The 22,973-nt window shown below is 36.4% G+C and overlaps 2 long non-coding RNA genes across 3 annotated transcripts; one reads left to right on the plus strand and one right to left on the minus strand.

Moving 5' to 3' along the window:
• Positions 1 to 7,285: 7,285 nt before the first annotated feature.
• LOC107957433 (uncharacterized) lies at positions 7,286 to 8,808 on the minus strand. The gene is made up of 2 exons (XR_001700436.2): positions 7,812 to 8,808; positions 7,286 to 7,576 (listed from the first exon to the last, which is right to left on the minus strand). It is a non-coding gene; the product is annotated as an uncharacterized lncRNA (long non-coding RNA).
• A 355-nt stretch (positions 8,809 to 9,163) lies between these two features.
• On the plus strand, positions 9,164 to 9,711 carry LOC107957432 (uncharacterized). Of its 2 annotated transcripts, none has more exons than XR_001700432.2 (2): positions 9,164 to 9,360; positions 9,530 to 9,711. It is a non-coding gene; the product is annotated as an uncharacterized lncRNA (long non-coding RNA). The 2 variants fall into 2 exon arrangements; XR_001700430.2 differs by having other exon boundaries at positions 9,167 to 9,355.
• The last annotated feature ends 13,262 nt before the right edge of the window (positions 9,712 to 22,973 follow it).

The raw sequence follows: 22,973 nt of genomic DNA on the forward strand, positions 1-22,973 counted from the left end.
CTCCAACATCTTGTTCAAGGAGATAGATCTGTGGATGAGTACTACAAAGAGATGGAGACTATTCAGATTAGAGCTAATATTGTTGAAGAGGCTGAGGTGATTATGGCTAGATTCCTTGCCGACCTAAAACCTGAGATTGCAAATCGAGTTGAGTTACAACACTACATGGATATTGAAAAGATGCTTCAAACCATACTCACCATTGAAAAGCAATTATGAAAGAAAGGGACACCTAGGGGTGCTAGTTCAGTTTCTAATCCTGCTTGGAGAGGAAATTGGCAAAAACAAGATGATAGATTGTGGAATGGGAGAGATGCACGGTTCAAGCCAAATGAGCCTAGAACTTACTCCAAAGATAGAGGTATGCCTAATTCATTTAAAGGTTCTACTTCTACTAATCGAGCTCCATCTTCTTCTTCTACTTCTCCTAGTGCCATTAAGCAGCCAAAAGATATTACCTGCTTCAAATGCCAAGGCAGGGGTCACTATGCTCGAGAATGCCCTAATAAAAAGTCATTGGTGATTCGAGAAGATGGCAAGGTTGATTTTGAGTCTGATAACAAAGATGAGATGCCTCCTTTAGAAGATGTTGATGATGTGCATACTCATGATGAGTATGAATAATATTTGGAGTATGGTGAGAAAACACTTGTTGCTCAAAGGGCTTTAAATGTCCAATTTAAAGAGGAAGGGCGCGAACAAAGAGATAACATTTTCCACACGAGATGTTTGATTGGTGGACAACCTAGTTCATTGATCATCGATAGTGGAAGTTGCACCAATGTGGTGAGTTCTTCCCTTGTTAAGAAACTTGGCCTACCTTGTGTGAAGCATCCAAGGCCATACCGCTTGCAATGGCTGAATGATAGTGGGGAGGTAAAAGTATCTAAACAATGCTTAGTTTCATTTTCCATTGGTAGATACTCTTATAAAGTTTTGTGTGATGTTGTTCCAATGCAAGCTGGGCACATATTACTTGGACGGCCATGGCAGTTTGATCGACGAGTAAATCATGATGGTTTCCTTAACCAATATACCTTTGTGTTCCTTGGAAAGAAGTTTACTTTGGCTCCACTTTCTCTTCAAGAAGTCTACAATGATCAATTCAAACTTGCTAGTGAGATGGGTAAGGGAAGTGAGGTAAAATCATTGAAAAAGGCTGAGAGTAAAGAGGCCCTTAGTGTTAAAAGTCAACTTAAAGGCCCAACATTGGTGAGTGATTGCACACACAAGTCACGAGATGAGAGAGTGAGTTTATTCGCTAGGTTTCGAGATATCAAATTTGCTCTTTGTACAAAACAAACATTTGTAATTATTAGGTTTAGGGAAAAATTTGTTTTGACTAACCCTAATACACATTTGCCTAGTTGTTTTGTTGATCTTTTGCAGGATTTTGAGGATGTATTTCCTTCTGAAATGCCTAAGGGATTACCTCATTTACGAGGGATTGAACATCAAATTGACTTTGTGCCTGGTTCGAGTATTCCGAATAGACCAGTCTATCGAAGCAATCCTGAAGAAACTAAGGAGTTACAAAGGCAAGTTAAAGATCTCTTAGAGAAAGGGTTGATTCGTGAGAGTCTAAGCCCTTGTGCGGTCCCTGTACTTCTTGTCCCAAAAAAAAGATGGTTCTTGGAGAATGTGTGTTGATTGTCGTGCTATCAACAAGATTAAGGTAAAGTATCGACATCCAATTCCTCGATTAGATGATATGTTGGATGAGCTTAATGGTGCATGCATTTTCTCTAAAATTTACTTAAAAAGTGGTTACCATCAAATAAGAATGAAACAAGGTGATGAATGGAAAACTGCTTTTAAGACTAAGTATGGCCTGTATGAGTGGTTAGTCATGCCATTTGGCTTAACTAATGCTCCTAGCACATTCATGAGATTAATGAACCACATACTTAGACCTTTTTTAGGAAAATTTGTCGTTGTGTATTTTGATGACATACTGATTTATAGCAAAACTTTGAATGATCATGTTGGGCATGATAAATTAGTATTGGATGTGTTAAGGCATGAACGACTCTTTGCTAATCTTGAAAAATGCACCTTTTGTATGGATAAGCTTGTTTTTTTGGGTTTTATGATAAGTTCTACAAGAATCCATGTGGATGAGGAGAAGGTAAAGGCAATTAAAGAATGACCTATCCCTAAAACTGTTTCTGAGGTAAGGTCTTTCCTTGGGTTAGCCGGTTTCTACCGCAAGTTTGTTCGTAACTTTTCCACAATTGCTTCGCCTTTGACTGCACTTATTAAAAATGATGTATTTTTTCATTGGACAGATAAGCAAGAATTAGCATTTAATGAACTTAAAGATAAATTGTGTAATGCTCCTATTCTTGTTTTACCTAATTTTGAAAAGACCTTTGAGATTGAATATGATGCTTTTGGTGTAGGTATAGGTGCCGTCCTCATGCAAGATAGTAAACCACTAGCCTACTTTAGTGAGAAACTTGGTGGAGCACATTTGAACTATTCGACCTATGATAAGGAGTTGTATGCCTTGGTAAGGGCATTAGAAGTTTGGCAACATTACTCTTTACCAAAGAAGTTTGTGATTCACACTAACCATGAATCACTTAAGCACTTAAAGGGACAAGGTAAGTCGAACAAACGACATGCGAGGTGGGTTGAATTCATTGAATCTTTTCCTTATGTTATAAGGTATAAGAAAGGTAAAGATAATATTGTGGCTGATGCTCTATCAATGAGGTACACTTTACTTAGTACTTTGCATACTAAATTATTAGGTTTTGAGTATCTCAAAGATTTATATGCCACTGATTCTGATTTTGCAAGTATTTATGATGCATGTGAACATGGTGCATTTCACAAATTTTATAAGCATGATGGCTATCTTTTTCAAAATAATAGACTATGCTTACCAAAGTGTTCAATGAGAGAATTGTTGGTTCGAGAGGCTCATAATGGTGGTCTTATGGATCATTTTGGAGTCACTAAGACTTATGATGTTTTACATGAGCATTTTTATTGGCCTAACATGCGAAAACTTGTTGAGAAAATTTGCTCTACTTGTATTACTTGTAAACAAGCTAAATCCACTGTGATGCCTCATGGTCTATATACTCCTCTTCCTGTTCCTAGTTCATCTTGAACTGACATTTCAATGGATTTTGTAATAAGTTTACCAAGGACAAAGCGTGGACGAGATAGCATCTTTGTGGTTGTGGATCGATTTTCTAAAATGGCTTATTTCATTCCATGCCATAAGACTGATGATGTAACCCATGTTGCCGATCTATTTTTCTGTGAAGTTGTGAGATTACATGGAATCCCAAGGACTATCGTTTCCGATATAGATGCAAAATTTCTTAGTCACTTTTGGAAGGTGTTATGGGGTAAGTTAGGTACTAAACTACTTTACTCTACCACATGTCACCCTCAAACTGATGGTCAAACCGAGGTGGTAAATCGAGTTTTGGGATCTTTGCTTAGAGCCACAATAGGTAAGAATGTTAACTCTTGGGAAGAATGGATACCCTATGTTGAGTTTGCTTATAATTGTTTTGTTCATTCTTCCACAGGTTTTTACTCCTTTTGAGATTGTATATGGCTTTAATCTACTTACTGTTTTAGATTTGCTTCCTTTACCTCTGAATGAGATTGCTAATTTAGACGGTGAAAGGAAAGCTGATTTAGTGAAAGAGATCCATGAGAAGGCTCGTAAAGCCATTGAAAAAAAGAATGAGTCTAATGCACATCGAACTAATAAAGGGCAAAAGCAAGTCTTGTTTGAACCTGGAGATTGGGTATGGGTGCATATGAGGAAGGAACGATTTCCTTCTAAGAGAAAGAATAAACTTGATGCACGAGGAGATGGACCATTCCAAGTACTCGAGAAAATAGATGACAATGCTTATCGCATTGATCTTCCTGGTGAGTATGATGTTAGTGCTACTTTCAATGTTTCTAATTTTTCTCCTTTTGAATTTGATGTAGATTCAGATTCGAGGACGAATCTTCTTGAAGAGGGGGAGAATGATATGAGCCAAGGAGGTGACACTCAATGGGTTGTTTTTCCTAGTGGTCCAATCACTCGAAGCAAGGCACGACAATTAAAATCAAAGATGAATGCTTTTGTCCAAGGCTTTGTTGCTACAAATTTAATTCATCATGTTCGTGACATTGACAAATACGGGAATGCAATTCATTGGACCAATCTTGGAATAGTGAAAGCCCATAAATTGGTGGATTAATCTTTTATGTATCTTATTATTATTATTTACTTAATTCTCATTGGTTGGGACACATCACTTATGAGTTTTAAGTAATTTTATTGGTTAGGTTATTATTTATTTATTTTATTAGATAATTTTAAAGAGTTTTATTAGGGTTCAATTACTCTTGTATTTTGCCTATAAATAGGCTTGCTTTCTACACATTGAGAGGGGGTGGAATAAAAAGAGAGTATTTGTTTTCTTCCAAATTTGTGTGAGGCAAATTTTTAAGAGTAGAGTGATTCTTCTCTTGCTATTTAGTTTGGAGTTTGTGACTTTCGAGGGTATTTCAGAGTTACAAATATTCAAATTTCTTTCTCGTTCATCGGTGTTTCTAGAGGTTCTTCTTCTAGGGGTTTCGTAGGGAGCCACTCAATCATTGGCGTTTTTGGTTACAAGTTAACCAAGGGTTCTATAGAGCAAATCTATCCTTTTTATTATTATTATTATTATTACTTAACTAATTTTATTTATTCTCATTTTATTTCTAATTTGTGTTTCTCTTGTGTCTAGATCCGGGTTTCCGCATCAGGATATTAACAACCTGATCACAGGTTGAAACTTCACTGACAATGAGAGAGCCATTTGCCACTTTTTCTCGAACAAAAAACAAGTCAAGTTCAACATGTTTGAACTTAGAATGTAAAATTGGATTGGCAGCTACCGCAACAGCACTAGAATTGTCACACCAGACAGCTGGAGTGTCAGCAGAGCTCAATCATAATCCTTGTAGCAAAAAATCTAGCCAAGTAACATTAGACGTTACAGCAACCAAACTCTTGTACTCAGCCTCAACAGTGGAATGAGACACAACTTGCTGCTTTTTAGAACACCACGAGATAGGTGTATTTCCAAAATACACAAAATAGCCTGTTATAGATCTTCTATCATCAAAATCCAAGCCCTAGTTAGCATCGGCATAGCCAACCAAAGATAGTCTGTCAGAGGGGCGAAAAACTAACCCGTAATCAATAGTGCCACTCAAATATCGTAAGATTCATTTTAACGCAAGCAAATGAACACTAGTGGGTGTATGCATGAATTAAAATTTTGATTTACCACATAAGCAATGTTAGGCCGAGTGAAAACCACATATTGTAATGCGCCAGCAAGACTTTTATATTCAGTAGGATCATTCAGACGAACTCTCTCATCCTTAGATAATATAAAAAAATTGATCATAGGTGTGTGGATACCCTTAGCATTAGTTAACGAACTTCCATCAAGAAGATCCAGAATATACTTACGTTGGCAGAGATGAAGGCTCCCAGTCGACGATCGAGTAACCTCAATGCCCAAAAAATAATGAAGATCTCCTATGTCTTTAAGCGAAAACTCAACATGCAACTGTTGAACAAAATCATCAATAGTTCCGGGTGCATTTCCAATAATGATAATATCATCCACATAAACTAATACATATATACTCGAGTCATTTGTAAATCGTACAAATAGAGAAGCATCAGATTTTGATAAAAGAAAACCACAGAAAAAAGAAATTGTTTCAACTTATCAAACCATACTCGTGGAGCTTGGCATAGCCCATACAAGGCTTTCGTCAATCGGCACACCAAAGGTTCACCATTCACCCAACATTGAACATACCCTGGAGCTTGTTGCATGTACACACCTCTTCAGTAAGTTCACTATTCAGAAAAGCATTGTTAACATTAACCTGATGTAGCTGCCAACTTTTGGAGACAACAACAAACAAAATAGTCCAAATAGTAACAGGTTTAACCACTAGACTAAACGTTTCTTTAAAATCGCACCTTGGTACCTGAGAATAGCCTTTTGCCACTAACCAAGCCTTACAGCGAGCAACAGTATTATCAGGATTCTTCTTCACTTTGAAGAGCCATTTACAACCAATCGCCTTTCGACCAAGCAGCAAGAGAACTAGTTCCTAGGTGGAATTTTTACTCAAAGCATCATATTCAGCTTGTGCTGTCAACTGCCATTCCTCACTAGCAAAAGCCTTAGTAATCGTGCGTGGCTCATGATCAATAATTTCAACAAACAATGCTTTGGGTTTAAAAACTCCCGTTTTGGACCATGTAACCATGTGATGAGTATTACCCACAGACGGAGGGATAGAAGGAGCAGTTGGAGTGGTAGTTGTTAGATCGTCATGACTTGAATCCTCTAGTGCAGTAGACAGAGTGTTTTGGTCACAGCCAACAACACCTAATTCAACTGGTGAGTCTACTGGTCTTGTTCTAAGATGAGAATCTATGTTAACAGATAAATTACAAAATAAAGATCCAGGATTCGATGACTCAGCAGGCTTATCATTCATAGACTGAACAAGAGGAACATATGTGGAGACACACCCACCGGACTTGGAAAAAACACTGAACTCTTAAGGTATAGAAATCAACGTTCATCAAACACTACGTGTCAAGAGACAATAACCCTACCATCCGGTGTAAGACATTGATACCCCTTATGTTGAGAACCATATCCTAAAAATGTGCAAGATTGGGAACAAAATTCTAGCTTGTGATTATTAAACAGATACAAATATTGGAAACAACATCCAAACACCCGTAAATGATCATACGTTGGTTCCTTACCATGAAGAATCTTATAAGGAGACTGGCCTTTCAAAACCGAGGTAAGTATTCAATTTATTAAATGCACAGCACAAGCGAAAGCATAACCCCAAAACTCTATAGGTAGATTCGCTTGAGCCAAAAACGTAAGACCCATTTCAATAATATGTTTGTGTTCCGTTCGACCACACCATTTTACTCTAATGTATATGGCCACGAGATCCGATGAACAATACCATGCTGAGCCAGAACTGCTATGAAAGCTCAAAACTCACCATCCCAATCGCTTTGAAATTGTTTAATATTTTTTTGAAATTGAGTTTTGCCCAACTTATAAAATTGAAGGAAACAATCAATTACCTAATACTTACGTTGAATGAGAAATAGCCAAGTGAAACAACTACATATATTAACAAACGAGACATAATACCAATTTTCCCACAAACAGGAGAGCAAGTCCCCATCAATCGGAGAAAACCAAGTCAAAAGGATCAATATATTCAGTAGTAGAGTTTGAAAAAGGAAATTTCTAAGACTTTCCTTTTTGATAGGTAATACAAATATTATCAAGAAAATTGTTATTCAAAATAATTTGACATTTATCTTAAACCAATTTAACAACACAGGTGGAAGGATGACCAAGTCGACGGTGCCATAGTGCAAAAACGTCACAACTGGCGGAGCTAGTCTGAAACCCAATGTTATGAACAAAAGGAAAAACACCACTTTGAACAGGAGTAATCAGTGATAAATGTAGAGCCCATCACGAGTGTGACCCTGCAACAAAATTTCACGAGTCTAGATGTCCTTATAATACAATGAAACAGGTGAAATTTAAAGAAGACATTATTTTCTTTAGCAAACTGGGAAACAAATAACAAATTCTTCCTGATATTCGGCACACACAAAATATTAAACAGATGGAGCACTTTATTTTTCGTAGGCAAGGTAGAATGTCCAACAGACATAATTTTTGCAAAGGTCTCATCACTCATTAAAAGATAAGATGTACCTGAGTATGGCGTAGACTCATTCAAAGTAGAGGCCTTTTTCTAGACATGATGTGTAACTCCTGAATTAGGATACCATGATGAAGTCCCTACAAGTATAGGAATATAAGAATCAATATTATCAAAATTGGACCCATATTGGGCCGTATTCACAATAGACCTAGTGGTGTTTGAGAAATCTAACGCTGGTACATCTGGAACCCGTGGCAACCCAAAACACAGTGAGGAATCAAAAACAAAATTCGAATCTAAAGCCCTAACTCCAAAAGGTGGCCCAAGAAGAACATGTTCTTTAGGCTTTGTTAACCACGGAACACTCGATCCACCATTCGACCCACCATTGTGCTCGCTTGGCCCACCATTCAGCCCATGAATACCCACATCGTTGACACCTAGGCGCTCAACACCGTGTCTATGACCAGGTGGACCCCCAAACTAACAAAATTAGCACCCGACCCAAGGCGTTGGCTAGCATTATGCGGCCTAAAGAAATGGCTTACACCATTCGGCCTAGAAAGACTATCATGTAGCCTAAAATTCTGGCCTGCAACAAATGGCCCGGTGAGGCCCATGCCATGTGACCCATTTGCCAAACCATCAAAAGGGTTATGTGAAACCCTAAAATCTACCACATTTGTTACTGCCGCATCTTGTAGAAGAAACTCCCACCATCAGCCATGGCTGAAACCAGGTGGAGCCGCTGTCGCAAAAAGGCCGAATGAGCCTAGAACCTTCGGAGGGAAAGAGCAACCACCATAGGCAGCACCTTTGCGTCGATTCACAGCACCCGAACCAAAACCATCGCACGACCCCCTTACATCACTGTCAATCGAAGCCTATGCATTTAAAGCCTGAGCTATTGTCGTAGAGGGGTTGTCATAGTCCCGATTGAACCGATAATAACACCGCTGCGCCAAGCGCCCAAATTTACCACAGAATTGGCACAGGATCTGAGAGTTAAAACCCCTTCCATTGCCACCAGTAAATGAGTGACCACCACGCGCGGGTTCCACCGCTATCGGCGTCGGAGCAGCCTCCATCAGATTTGCATGAAACGGCACGTCCTGCGCCACACGAGTCTGTCGAATCTTATATTCCAATAGAACATCCACAAGTCGTTGCATGGGAAGTAGCTCGAACGAGAACGAGGCTAGAGTGAGAACAACGTCGTGCTCCGATGGCAGGCCCACAAGAACAATTTTCACCTTCTCAGCCTCCGAGATTCGAGATCTAGATGCTTCGATCAAGGCACAAGTATTTTGAATCTTAGCCACATATTCTTTCATTATCATATTACCTTTTTTAATCGAATGCAAATCATGTTTAATGCGAGATAACTTTGCTCCGGTTACAGCGGCGAACAATCGGTTTGCTGTACTCTATACATCACATGATGATTTTTCATCTGTAAAACACGAAAGAAGAGTACCACTAATTGTGGACAACAACCAGGATGCAAGCAACTTATCTTGCTGATGGAACAACGAAGCCTCTAGATTAGGAACCAGAGGACCCTCCAAAGATGGAATAAACCGTGGTGGAGCAGGTAAGGTACCGTCAATAAATCTTGTTAAGTCATAGCCTTCAACAATATTCAACTTTATGTGTTGTTACCACTGTACAAAGTTAGTTTCATCTAATTTGACAGTATCATGTCGAGGGAAGCATTGAATTAATCGAGAATTTGACAGTATATTGGATGAATTACCATTGTTTACAGAAACGGACTCGGTTGAGTTAGCCATGAACGCGCAGCACGGGCAAGTCTCCAAGACTTAGGCGAAAGATACCATGTAAGTGTATCCAACAATTCAATAGGAAATGAAATGATTGAAAATGAACTGAGAAATTGAGTTATTATTATTGCTCTCCTAATACAGTAAATAAAGTATATTTATACAATCTTCAAAGGGATAACTGCTACTAACAACTTATGAATAGTACTCTAACAAAATACTAACAGTCTAACAGCCTAACAGACTCTTCACTAATTACTAATGATGATATACTAACATATTAAAACAAATGATAGTGAGACACTATTGGAACTAGAAAGGATATATGCCAACCCTGAAATGTTTTGAGTTCTGCAGTAAAATACACTGTTTGGAAAAGCTTGGGGCCTTCCATTGTAGTTTGGGCTTATACGGCTTATGCCCTTAACATGAGAATTCTCATGATAATTCAAAACTTGGAACTAGCTTCTTTTCAGCCACAGTTGTGTTGAATCATTGATGCAGGTTGTGTCTTTAACTTTCCAGTCGGTACTCTTTCCACATGGTGGAGCAGGGAAATTCATAATCATAATAGCTCAGTTGGTTCGTTGGAATTCATAGGAATTTCCTCAAACGTATTTATTGTCATCTCCCAATCTCCTTGCGATTAGATTTACTGGCCGGATTTCCATTATCGTGTTTTACAAGTTCCTAACAGTTCCAATCTAATGCTTGGTCCTACAACTTAACTACAGAAAAGGGGTATCCCGCATATTATCATTGTCAAATATGAAAGATCATGTTCGCTTGGACCACGAGTTTCTTTAGCTTTCACGTCAATGGCAGCCTGGAATTTAAAAAAAAAAAAAACCTCTTAGAATTTTTTTTCTATCTGAGAGTAATGTTACTTATGTGATCATGAATACCCATTGACTTAGTTTTTTTCTGTTCCTTTTTACCAGAAAAGCTATAGGGAAAAGCATAAAATTAAGCTACCTTGAGGCTAAAATCAAGCTTACACTTAAATTTATTAAATTGTAGTTTTATAATAATTAAAATTTCAAAACAATAAATTTTATGTTTAGTTGGACACAGTTGTTGCAAATATATAACTTTTACATGTGAAATAATCTTGTAAATATATAATAATAAAATTCTCTTTTTTGAAAAGTAAATCTTTCTTATTTTTTTTATTGGAAAAAGTCATTTTATTAAAAGATATAACTATGTTTTAAAGTAGTTATTTATATTAAAAGATACAGTTTGATTAATATTATAAACTTCTTTTCATTATCTAACTTGAAGATTTTGTTAAATTGTAGACATGTAAAAAAAATGTTTACAGATTTAGTTGTTGCGTAATAATTTCATCATTTTTAATTCCGGAATTAATTTTCCATTCATTATGTCAATTAATTTAAGGTGTTTTATATTTTCAAAACATAAGCAATGTGGAATTAAACTTTAACATTTTTTTACAATTGGATAAATATTATACTTTCTAAAAGTAAAAAAAGAAGAAGAAAGTGTCCAATTGTATAAAGAATGCAAATATATATCATGATATTTATCTTTAAAAATAAGTCACATCTAATTATTTTACGTAGTTAAAGTGAAAAATTAGCCTAAAAGGAAAATGAAGAATTTAAAATGATGAAATTAGAATATAATTGATGTACAGAATTCTAAAACAAATATAATATAGGAATTTGAGTAAATTCTTTTAACATTTTATCGGGTGTAGAATGCTAGCTTTCACTTTTTCTTATATGGATTTGTAAAAATAAAATTATAAATAAAGATTAAAAAATTGAGTTGTCCACATTGGAATTGGGATATGTTAGTAGTAAGCTGATTTGATACCAAATCAAAACATGTCAAAATCAACAGCGAGGACCGAGGAATTTGAAATAAATGTTGTGTGGTTCAGTTCCAGTGATTGCTTCTTGGACTTCAAAAACTTTCGTATTTGTATTTTTCGATCGTACGGGTTTTATGCATTCTTCAATGGCCAAGGGCCCTAATCCCATTTATTGTTCTGCATTTTGTTCACCACGCAGGGGTTTAGTCCTTTTAAATTTATAATTAACCTTATAATTAATTTTTTATTGGGTTTCATCCTTGAATACTTTCTATAGAATATTCACACGTGTTAAATGTGTTAGATGGTTGTTACCTAGTTGCTAGATTGTTAATTCTTTTGTAACAATTTGGTTATACAGGATCCTGTTTTTATAAGTAGAGTTTGTACACAGTAAATAGAGATATTTATTGAGTTATCGTATTGATGAATTGAAATTTGGATAAATAATTTAATTAGAAATGTGGTTAATTAAGGTTCAGGGGCTAAATTATAAAAATTTAATCGCTATAGCTTTTTAATTAGAAAAAGGCTTAGGGACGTAAATAACAATTAATCAAATGATTAAAATGGAAAATAAACCAATTCAAAAAGGATGTTAGTGGACGGTGATGGACGGTAAGTTAATTAAACTAGTTTAATTACAATTAAACCATAGTATAAATAGGAAATGAAGTGGAGGAGAGATGAAATGTTATCTTCTTCCCAAAACCGTAGCAACCAAGGAAGAAAAAGAAGGCTTAAGGTTTTGCAAGCATTCAACAATACAATTAGGTATGGAAATTTAGTCATTTTATTGTAATTTGTATAGATTTGAGGTCATGAGAGCTTGATTTAGCTAGTCTATGTACTAAATTGTGAAACTATTAAAATTTTAGGAAGTTTTCATTGATAAAAATTGAATGATTTATGTAACACCTCATACCTAGCCTAGACGTTAAGACCAAGTCTAGAGAGCTACATCACAATATTTCAGAAAAATCAACTCTTTAACCATTTAAAGTTTGACTAACGTGATCATATATAATCAAGTCAATACGAAGTCCAAATCATAGTCTGAAATTCGAAATGCACATAGTAGTATAAGTCTAAATAAAACATTAAATAAGAAGTAAAGAGATGACCGAGCTCCTACCATGCCGACCTACCTAAGCCTGTAGGTTACCTGAAATCCATTCAATAACTAAGTGAGTTTGCAACTCCATGTGTGTGTAACTTACATGTAGTAATAATTAGTAAACTACAATTGTAATCTCATTTACCGTAGATCATCCGTTACTCAGAATTAGATACAGAACAAAAACAAAGAAAGTCGGATATAGTTACATGGTATGTCAGATACAGATGCAGAACATCTCAAATTCAGATGCAGATTCCTAACCCCATGCGCTACACACTATCTCTAATAATCCCAACACACCATATAGGGCATCAAACACTCGTCCATCCCTACATACCACGTAGTGACCATATGCCACATTTTAGAATAATCGCAGCATAGCTGCCAGATCAGAATGCGATAAATCGCTACCAGATTCAACAAATAATTAAACTGAACATTTCTTTCTTTAAACAGCCCCAATCCCGATGTAGATGCAATCCAACAGATGTAGATATAAGTATGCAGAGTAACATATTCGGATCATACCTAGTTAATACAACATACATTTACTTGCTTGTCTACAATCTCAACGTTATTGGCATAATAACAGTTCATACAGAAACAAATTATCCACTAATGGATTTCATAGCCCAAATTAGATCATACGGGCCCTACGGTAGGATTATGTTCAACGAAAAAGACGTTTACGACCCTAAAAACATTTAGAATCTTGGTCCACACGCCCGTGTGGTTTTATACGGCCTAAATAACTAGCCCACGTGGTTCTACACGGCCTGAAAAACGCTTGTGTCCTTAGTCCATGTGGTTCTAATGTTCAAACAGTGTGTTACGTGGCCTCGACAAACGCCCGTGTCCTTGGCTCGTGTGAACCCTGCACAGTACATACCCACACACGGCCTTGAGAAACGCCCGTGTCCTTAGCTTGTGTGTCTCTAATTTTTGAACAGCCGATGACTTGACCAACTCTCTCGCTTTACTCGAATTGAGCTTCACTGATCTAAGCTTCACTATTTTCATTGCAACTTTTTACCAGAAGTTCGATGACAAACTCATCTCTTCCTTGGGTGGAAACCCCTCCGATAACTCAACAAGCTCTGATGTTGCCTTTTTTTTACTACAACTTGTTTGGGAAAGTTTCGTAACTCAGCTACACGGTCTGCCACACAGCTTAGCACACAGCCTACCACACGTCCTGACACACGACCGGGTGACATCAAAGCTATGTTTTTCGGCGTTTGAATTTCACAAAAGAAGTTAATTTTTTCTTACACACACTTGATATAGATTCAACGCAGATACAACAGGAGTGATTCCAAAACCTAAAAATGATAAGCAGGGTTTCAATCAATGACTTAAATGTACAATTCACAAAAAAAATAGTCAAGCCCACATGTCGAAAACTTCAGCGCTAACCCAAAAAGTAAACGAACTCTTACCGATAAATCAACAACAATTCCTCGAACTTAGACCGTTAAGGGAACATTTTCTGCAAGATCTTTGCTTAACAAACCCTAATTGCACAATTAACGAAAATTTAAACTATAATAGTATTTTCTAACTTTAAAAAATAATAAAAAACTCATGAAAACAAAAAAGAATGACGATAGAACTTACGCAATAACCTTTCACAAAAGCAATGAGTAACGGAGAAACCTCAATTTAACTCGGCACAATTTACGGAAGTAAGAAAAAAGAAAGAAAATGAAATCTATAGGTCTAAGGACGGTACGCAGTACTGAAATATAGTCAGGTGCCCAAAGCCTTGTGAAGCCTCTTCCAAAATTGAGAAGTAAAACGTGGATCTCTGTAAAAAATAACCGAAACTGGAACTCCGTGCAGTCTTACAAGTTTAGAGACATACAGTTTAGCTAATTTTTAAAACGAGTAGTCTGTCTTGATTCACAAAAAATGAGCAAACTTGGTCAATCAATCGCCATTCGCTCTCACTTCCACAAGGGAATTTTAATCGGCTGCAGTAGACCAGAAGGCAATTGATGCTCAGCCTTAACCATCTGACACGTTAAACAATAAGAGACGAAGACAGTAATCTCTCATTTCAAATCGGACCACCAGTAGATCTCTCGAGGATCTGTATATATTTTATTCCTATCGAGATACAAAGCATAGGGACTATTATGCGCTTTTTAGAAAATCAATTGCCTTAACTTCGTATTGTTAGGCACACATATTTGACCATTGAAAGACAAAACCCTGTCGCTGTTTAATCTAAAATTAGAAGTTTCACCCAATTCAATTTGACAAACACGCAGAAGCAGAGACTCATCACTAAACTGTTTTCCACAATTCTCAAAGTAACCCTTTTAGAGGCACAGTCGAGACTGACCCGATGTTTCACAAGTCAATCCATTCCCAAAATTAGATTATACTTACCAAAAGGTAATTTTGTTAAATTGGCTGAAAATACTACACCTTGAATTTCTAATAGATCCCGTTTATATACTTTGTTAACTTCAACTGACTGACCCAAATGACTAATTACAAAAACTTCTCTAGTAGTACATTCAGCAAAAATACCCAAATTTACAAAAATAGTACTAGATACATAAGAGTGTGTAGACCCAATGTCAATCAAGGTAAAATAGGGAGCATTATAAATAAAGAATATACATACTATAACGTCAGCGTTATATCCTCGCAGCGCCTCACCGCATACACAAGTGCAGGCTAACGTACCTTAGTCTGAACAACACCTTTACTCGGTGTTCCCTGTCCTCTACTAGACCCATTACCACCCCTGACCATACCAAGGCCCCGACGCGACTGCTGAGATACTCTCGGAGGCTGAACAAGACCCGAAGCTGAAGTCTGTGCCATAATGGGCACCTGATCTGATTGGTGAAGGCAGTCTCGAACACGATGCTCCATCGTCCCACAACGGAGACAAGCTCTTAATTTCCTCCAGTACTCACCCGAATGACACCTCCTACACTCATTACTTAGTTGAATCTCAGTCAGTGCAGTTGGTACCTCAATCCTTGGAGGCCTGTCAAATCTAGCTCATTTCTTAGGGTTTTGAACAGAACTAAAGAGACTCAAATACCTCTTCACCTTAACCAGACCTCTCTCCCAGTCCCTCATCTCTCGCTCAGTACGCTTCACCTCTTCCGCTATCTTTGTCTTATCAACCAAGGCTGTAAAAACCCGTTCCCTCTAAGGAACTATCAAAACCTGCAGATCATAACGTAGAACTTCTTCAAACTTCACACTCTTATCATAATCAGAAGCAACCAAAGCTCAAGTATACCTACTCAATCTTAAAAACTCGACCTCATATTCAGCCACAGACCTCTCACCCTGAGCCAAACTTATGAACTTGAGTCTGCAAGCCTCCACATAACTTACCCCACATACTTTCCTTAGAAGGCATTCTTAAAGATCTAAAGTGTTCTATTTGGGTTGAGCACCCTGCTCAACCGTCAGCCACCACTAATAGTCTTTATCTCAGAGCAGAGATATAGCACCCCTTAACTTCTGAGTAGGAGTACAATCAATGTCAGTCATGAAACACTCGGTGGCCTCCAACCAATATTCGGCCATAGTAGGGGCAACTTTAGTGACACCCTTAAACAATTCAGCACCATTCGACCGAAGTCGCTTAGTAACAAACCCTCGGCCTCTAGATCCAGAGTGGGTCTCTAAGACCCCTTTCAAGCACACGCAACATTACCTGGGACAATGTGTAGTACCCTGGGACTCTTTTCAAGATCATGTCTCTGCAGTAAAAGTACCTATCGACTTCTAAGGTTAATATTGGGCAAGCTGCCTATCGAGAAAGACTCAGTTTGAGCCCACAAAACCCAAATCCATGACTACCATATGAACTCATTTCAATAAAGTATCTACAATGTCAGAAATACACAGATCAGTTTAGAGTCTTCACCACAGTTCTCATGTCAATTCATATTAGAATGTTTGACCAAACCACAGTTTCAATCACTACTATGTCTCAACAAATCATAATAACTAAACAGGAATACTTATAGGTTTAGTGTCAGACATTGAGAAAGACTCAGCTTGAGCCCATAAAACTCACGTCCACAACTACCATGTGAACTCATTTCAACAAATTATCTACAATGTCAGAAATGCATAGATCAGTTCAGAGTCTTTACCACAGTTCTTATGTCAATTCATTTTAGAATGTTTGACCAAGCCACAGTTTCAATCACTATTATGTCTCAACAAATCACAATAACTGAACAGGAATACTTACAAGTTTAGTGTCAGAAACTCGATCCTTCATAAACCAATTATCAGAGTTATTTGAAGAAATAGAAAATAGTTAATTCAAAGCACATTTTACAAAAATTTGGAGCTCGGTCTGCACAGCCCGAATGTTGTAAACATGACCTTGATATCACTAAATGTAACACCCCTAGAGAGCTACATCACAACATTTTAGAAAAACCAACTCTTTAACCATTTAAAGTTTGAAAAACATGATCATATATAATTAAGTCAATACGGAGTCCAAATCATAGTCTGAAATCTAAAACACACATAATAGTACAAGTCTAGATAAAATATTAAATAAAAAGTAAAGAAATGGCTGAGCTCCTACCACGCCAACTCGCCTATGCCTGTGGGTTACTTGAAATCCATACAACAACTAAGTGAGTTTGCAACTCCGTATGTGTGTAACTTACATTTAGTACTAATTAGTAAACTACAATTGTTATCTCATTTACCGTAGATCATCTGTTACTCAGAATTAGATACAGAATAGAAACAAAGAAAGTCGGATATAGTTACATAGTATGTCAGATACAGATGCAGAACATATCAGATTTATATGTAGAATAAATCAGATTCAGATGCAGATTTCTAACCCTATCTATTACACACCATCTTTATCCATCTCAACACACCATATAGGGCATCAAGTACTCGTCCATCCATACACTGCTAATGACTATATCTCACGTTTCAGAATAATCAAAGCGTAATTGTCAAATCAGAATGCGATAAATCGCCACAGATTTAATAGATAATTAAACAGTCACACTTCCTTCTTAAACAACACCAATCTCAATACGAATGCAATCCAACGGATGCAGATATAAGTATGCGGAGTAACAAATTCGGATCATACTCAATGTTATGTGTATAATAATAGTTTATACAAAAACACCCACTAATGGATTTCATAGCCAAAATTAGATCATACTAGCTCTACTGTTACATGGTATGTCAGATACAGATGTAGAACATATCAGATTTATATGTAGAATAAATTAGATTCAGATGCAGATTTCTAACCCCATCCATTACACACCATCTCTATCCATCCCAACACACCATATAGGGCATCAAGTACTCGTCCATCCCTACACTGCGTAATGACTATATGTCACATTTCAGAATAATCGTAGCGTAGCTGCCAGATCAGAATGCAATAAATTAGTAAACTACAATTGTAATATCATTTATCGTAGATCATCTGTTACTCAGAATTAGATACAAAATATAAACAAAGAAAGTCGGATACAGTTACATGGTATGTCAGACACAGATGCAGAACATATCAGATTTATATGTAGAATAAATCAGATTCAGATGCAGATTTCTAACCCCATCCATTACACACCATCTCCATCCATCCCAACACACCATATAAGGCATCAAATACTCGTCCATCCCTACACTGCGTAATGACTATATCTCATGTTTCAGAATAATCACAGCGTAGCTGCCAGATCAGAATGCGATAAATCGTCACAGATTCAATAGATAATTAAACAGTCACACTTCTTTCTTTATACAGCACCAATCTGAATGCGAATGCAATCTAACGGATGCAGATATAAGTATGCGGAGTAACAGATTCGGATCATTCTCAATGTTATGTGTATAATAATAGTTTATACAAAAACAAATTACCCACTAATGGATTTCATAGCCCAAATTAGATCATACTGGCTCTACTGTTACATGGTATGTCAGATACAGATGTAGAACATATCAGATTTATATGTAGAATAAATCAGATTCAGATGCAGATTTCTAACCCCATTCATTACACACCATCTCTATCCATCCCAACACACCATATAGGGCATCAAGTACTCGTCCATCCCTACACTGCGTAATGACTATATGTCACGTTTCAGAATAATCGCAGCGTAGCTGCCAGATCAGAATGCAATAAATTAGTAAACTACAATTGTAATCTCATTTACCGTAGATCATCCGTTACTCAGAATTAGATACAAAATAGAAACAAAGAAAGTCGGATATAGTTACATGGTATGCCAGACACAGATGCAGAACATATCAGATTTATATGTAGAATAAATCAGATTCAGATGCAGATTTCTAACCCCATCCATTACACACCATCTCCATCCATCCCAACACACCATATAGGGCATCAAGTACTCGTCCATCCCTACACTGCGTAATGACTATATATCACATTTTAGAATAATCACAGCGTCGTTGCCAGATCAGAATGCGATAAATCGCCATAGATTCAATAGATAATTAAACAGTCACACTTCCTTCTTTATACAGCACCAATCCCAATGCGAATGCAATCCAACGGATGCATATTTAAGTATGCGGAGTAACAGATTCGGATCATACTCAATGTTATGTGTATAATAATAGTTTATACAAAAACAAATTATCCACTAATAGATTTCATAGCCCAAATTAGATCATACTGGCTCTACTGTTACATGGTATGTTAGATATAGATGTAGAACATATCATATTTATATGTAGAATAAATCAGATTCAGATGCAGATTTTTAACCCCATCCATTACACACCATCTCTATCCATCCCAACACACCATATAGGGTATCAAGTACTCGTCCATCCCTACACTGCGTAATGACTATATGTCACGTTTCAGAATAATCGCAGCGTAGCTGCCAGATCAGAATGCAATAAATTAGGAAACTACAATTGTAATCTCATTTACCGTAGATCATCCGTTACTCAGAATTAGATACAAAATAGAAACAAAGAAAGTCGGATACAGTTACATGGTATGTCAGATACAGATGCAGAACATATCAGATTTATATGTAGAATAAATCAGATTCAAATGCAAATTTCTAACCCTATCCATTACACACCATCTCCATCCATCCCAACACACCATATAGGGCATCAAGTACTCGTCCATCCTTACACTGCGTAATGACTATATCTCATATTTTAGAATAATCACAGCGTAGCTGCCAGATCAGAATGCGATAAATCCCCACAGATTCAATAGATAATTAAACAGTCACACTTCCTTCTTTATACAGCACCAATCTCAATGCGAATGCAATCCAACGGATGCAGATATAAGTTTGCGGAGTAACAGATTCGGATCATACTCAATGTTATGTGTATAATAATAGTTTATACAAAAACCAATTACCCACTAATAGATTTCATAGCCCAAATTAGATCATACTGGCTCTACTGTTACATGGTATGTTAGATATAGATGTAGAACATATCAGATTTATATGTAGAATAAATCAGATTCAGATGCAGATTTCTAACCCCATCCATTACACACCATCTCTATCCATCCCAACACACCATATAGGGCATCAAGTACTCGTCCATCCCTACACTGCGTAATGACTATATGTCACGTTTCAGAATAATCGCAGCGTAGCTGCCAGATCAGAATGTAATAAATTAGTAAACTACAATTGTAATCTCATTTACCGTAGATCATCCGTTACTCAGAATTAGATACAAAATAGAAACAAAGAAAGTCGGATACAGTTACATGGTATGTCAGATACAGATGCAAAACATATCAGATTTATATGTAGAATAAATCAGATTCAGATGCAGATTTCTAACCCCATCCATTACACACCATCTCTATCCATCCCAACACACCATATAGGGCATCAAGTACTCGTCCATCCCTACACTGCGTAATGACTATATGTCACATTTCAGAATAATCGCAGCGTAGTTGCCAGATCAGAATGTGATAAATCACCACAGATTTAATAGATAATTAAATAGTCACACTTCCTTCTTTATACAGCACCAATCTCAATGCGAATGCAATCCAACGGATGCAAATATAAGTATGCGGAGTAACAGATTCGGATCATACTCAATTTTATGTGTATAATAATAGTTTATACAAAAACAAATTACCCACTAATGGATTTCATAGCCCAAATTAGATCATACTGGCTCTACTGTAGGCCTATGTTTGATGAAAATAATGTTTACGGGCTTAGCAAAAAATTTAGAATATTGGTCCACATACCTGTGTGGTTTCACATGGCCTAGCACATGGTTGTGTCACTTACCCGTGTGGTCCTAATATACAGAAAATGTGTTACACGGCTAGGAGACACGCTCGTGTCCTTAGCCTGTGTGGTTTTGATGTACAAACAGTGTGTTACACAGCCTAGACATATGTCTGTGTCTTTCGCCAGTGTAAACCCTACACAAGACATACCTAGACATGACCTGAATACATGTCTGTGTCCTTAGCTCGTGTGTCTCTAATTTGTAAACAGTAAGCTACATGGTCTGCCACATCGTCGTGTGGCATTGAGGCCATGTTTTACAGTGTTTGAATTTCACAAAAGAAGTCAAGTTTTTATTATACACACTTAATACGGATTCCAAAGCCTAAAAACGACAAATAAAGTTTCAATCAATGACTTAAATGTACAATTCACACAAAAACAACAGTCAACCCCACATGTCAAAAACTTCGACACTAACCTAAAAAGTAAAGTAAACACTAACCTAAAAAGTAAAGTAACTCTTACCGATGAATCAATAGTAATTACTCAAACTTAGACCGTTGATGGAACGTTTTCTACAAGATCTTCGCCTAACAAACCCTAATCGCACAATTAAAAAAATTCAAACCATAATAGTAATTTCTAACTTCAAAGAACAACAACAAAAACTTGTGAAAACAAAAGAGAATGACGACAAAACTTACGTAATAACCTTTCAACAATGCAATGAGCAATAGAGAAACCTCAATTTAACCCGACACAATTTACGGAAGTAAGCAAAAAGAAAGAAAATGATTGAGGAAAGAAAATAAGAAAAATAAAGGAAAAAGAAAATAGAAAAGAAAAACGTTTAAGAACATATCTTTTTAAACAACTAGAAACTAACAGCCTTTTTACCAAGTAACATAAAAAAATATCTCCTTAACGCATGTGAAGAGACTCGAACACAAAATCAGAAGGTATACAGAAGCTTAATCATCGAGCCAGTGGCATTATTCTTGACATAGAATTACACAGAATTAAACTTAAGTCGATAGTTGAAGAATAGAGATTTAGTCAATTTAAAACAAAATCGCAAAACTTTCTAACAGTGAAACTCGAACCTCTAACCTCGAACATATAAGTAGAAAACTTAACCACATATATCAAGACTTAATTATTGACAGACATTAACAGGCAAACAATCAAATTTTTGGGGCAGTACAATTTAGGTGTGAAATTGTTAGAATTTTAAACTTAGATTATGAAAATGACTAAATTATAAAACTTAATTGTTAGTTTCGTACATTAGGGACCAAATCAAATAAAATGACAAATTATTATGAAATATTAATATGAATAGAGAATAGAAGGCCTATAATCAATTTTTGTGAAAATTAGATTTTAATCAGAAGCCCAAAATTGAAAGTTAAGTTTGTCTCGATTTTAGGTACTAAATTGAATAAATTGAAAAATATGTGTAAATTGATATTTGGTTATGAATTTGATGGAAATTGATAATGTGTTATGTTTTGTGACTATTTTTATCTAACGTTGTAATACCCTATACTCGATCCAATTGCTAGGTCCAGGTACCGAATTTCACATTCAACTCGATTATATTTACAAGTTACTAATTTGCTTTAATTACATACTTAGTCAAATCTCAATTTTCAAAATTTACTTCTACTGAAACTCATATCTTACGAGTAATAAATTATTAAACCTTTGATGTCTTATTAATCCTACTAGTTATTTACAAAATTTAAGCTTAACTCTAATACAAACATATCCAACTTAAACCCTGGGGCATGGCCACTAAGAGTGCCTCTCTATATGCACGAAACAATTATCGCTCCCCCTCTAGAATCTGGCAGTGTTTGGCTTAGTCCTTTCACTCGATTCCATAATCATCACCTACCATATATACAAGTAGTAAATGTTATAAGGTTGGGAGGACTTAGCGAGAACTTATATAATGGTATTCATAGAATATTTCTTAAAATTAGGGGAAAAGGAATTTTATGCACAGGTGAAAAACTCCCTGAAGCTTGTAGGAATATTTGTAAATTTCGATGGTGTAGCCATTGCCTTGTTTTCTCCGAGTGAACTTTAAGTGGACATTGCCACCCGCTATAACTATGTTCTAAAAATTTCTTTCTTATGGTCTATGAACCTGTTTATAATTATTCTAGACTTTTCTTAAACCTGTTAGGATATGTCTCGTCATTGAT

Source organism: Gossypium hirsutum, chromosome D11 (assembly GCF_007990345.1).
Source record: "Gossypium hirsutum isolate 1008001.06 chromosome D11, Gossypium_hirsutum_v2.1, whole genome shotgun sequence".
Classification (NCBI taxonomy): Eukaryota; Viridiplantae; Streptophyta; class Magnoliopsida; order Malvales; family Malvaceae; genus Gossypium; species Gossypium hirsutum.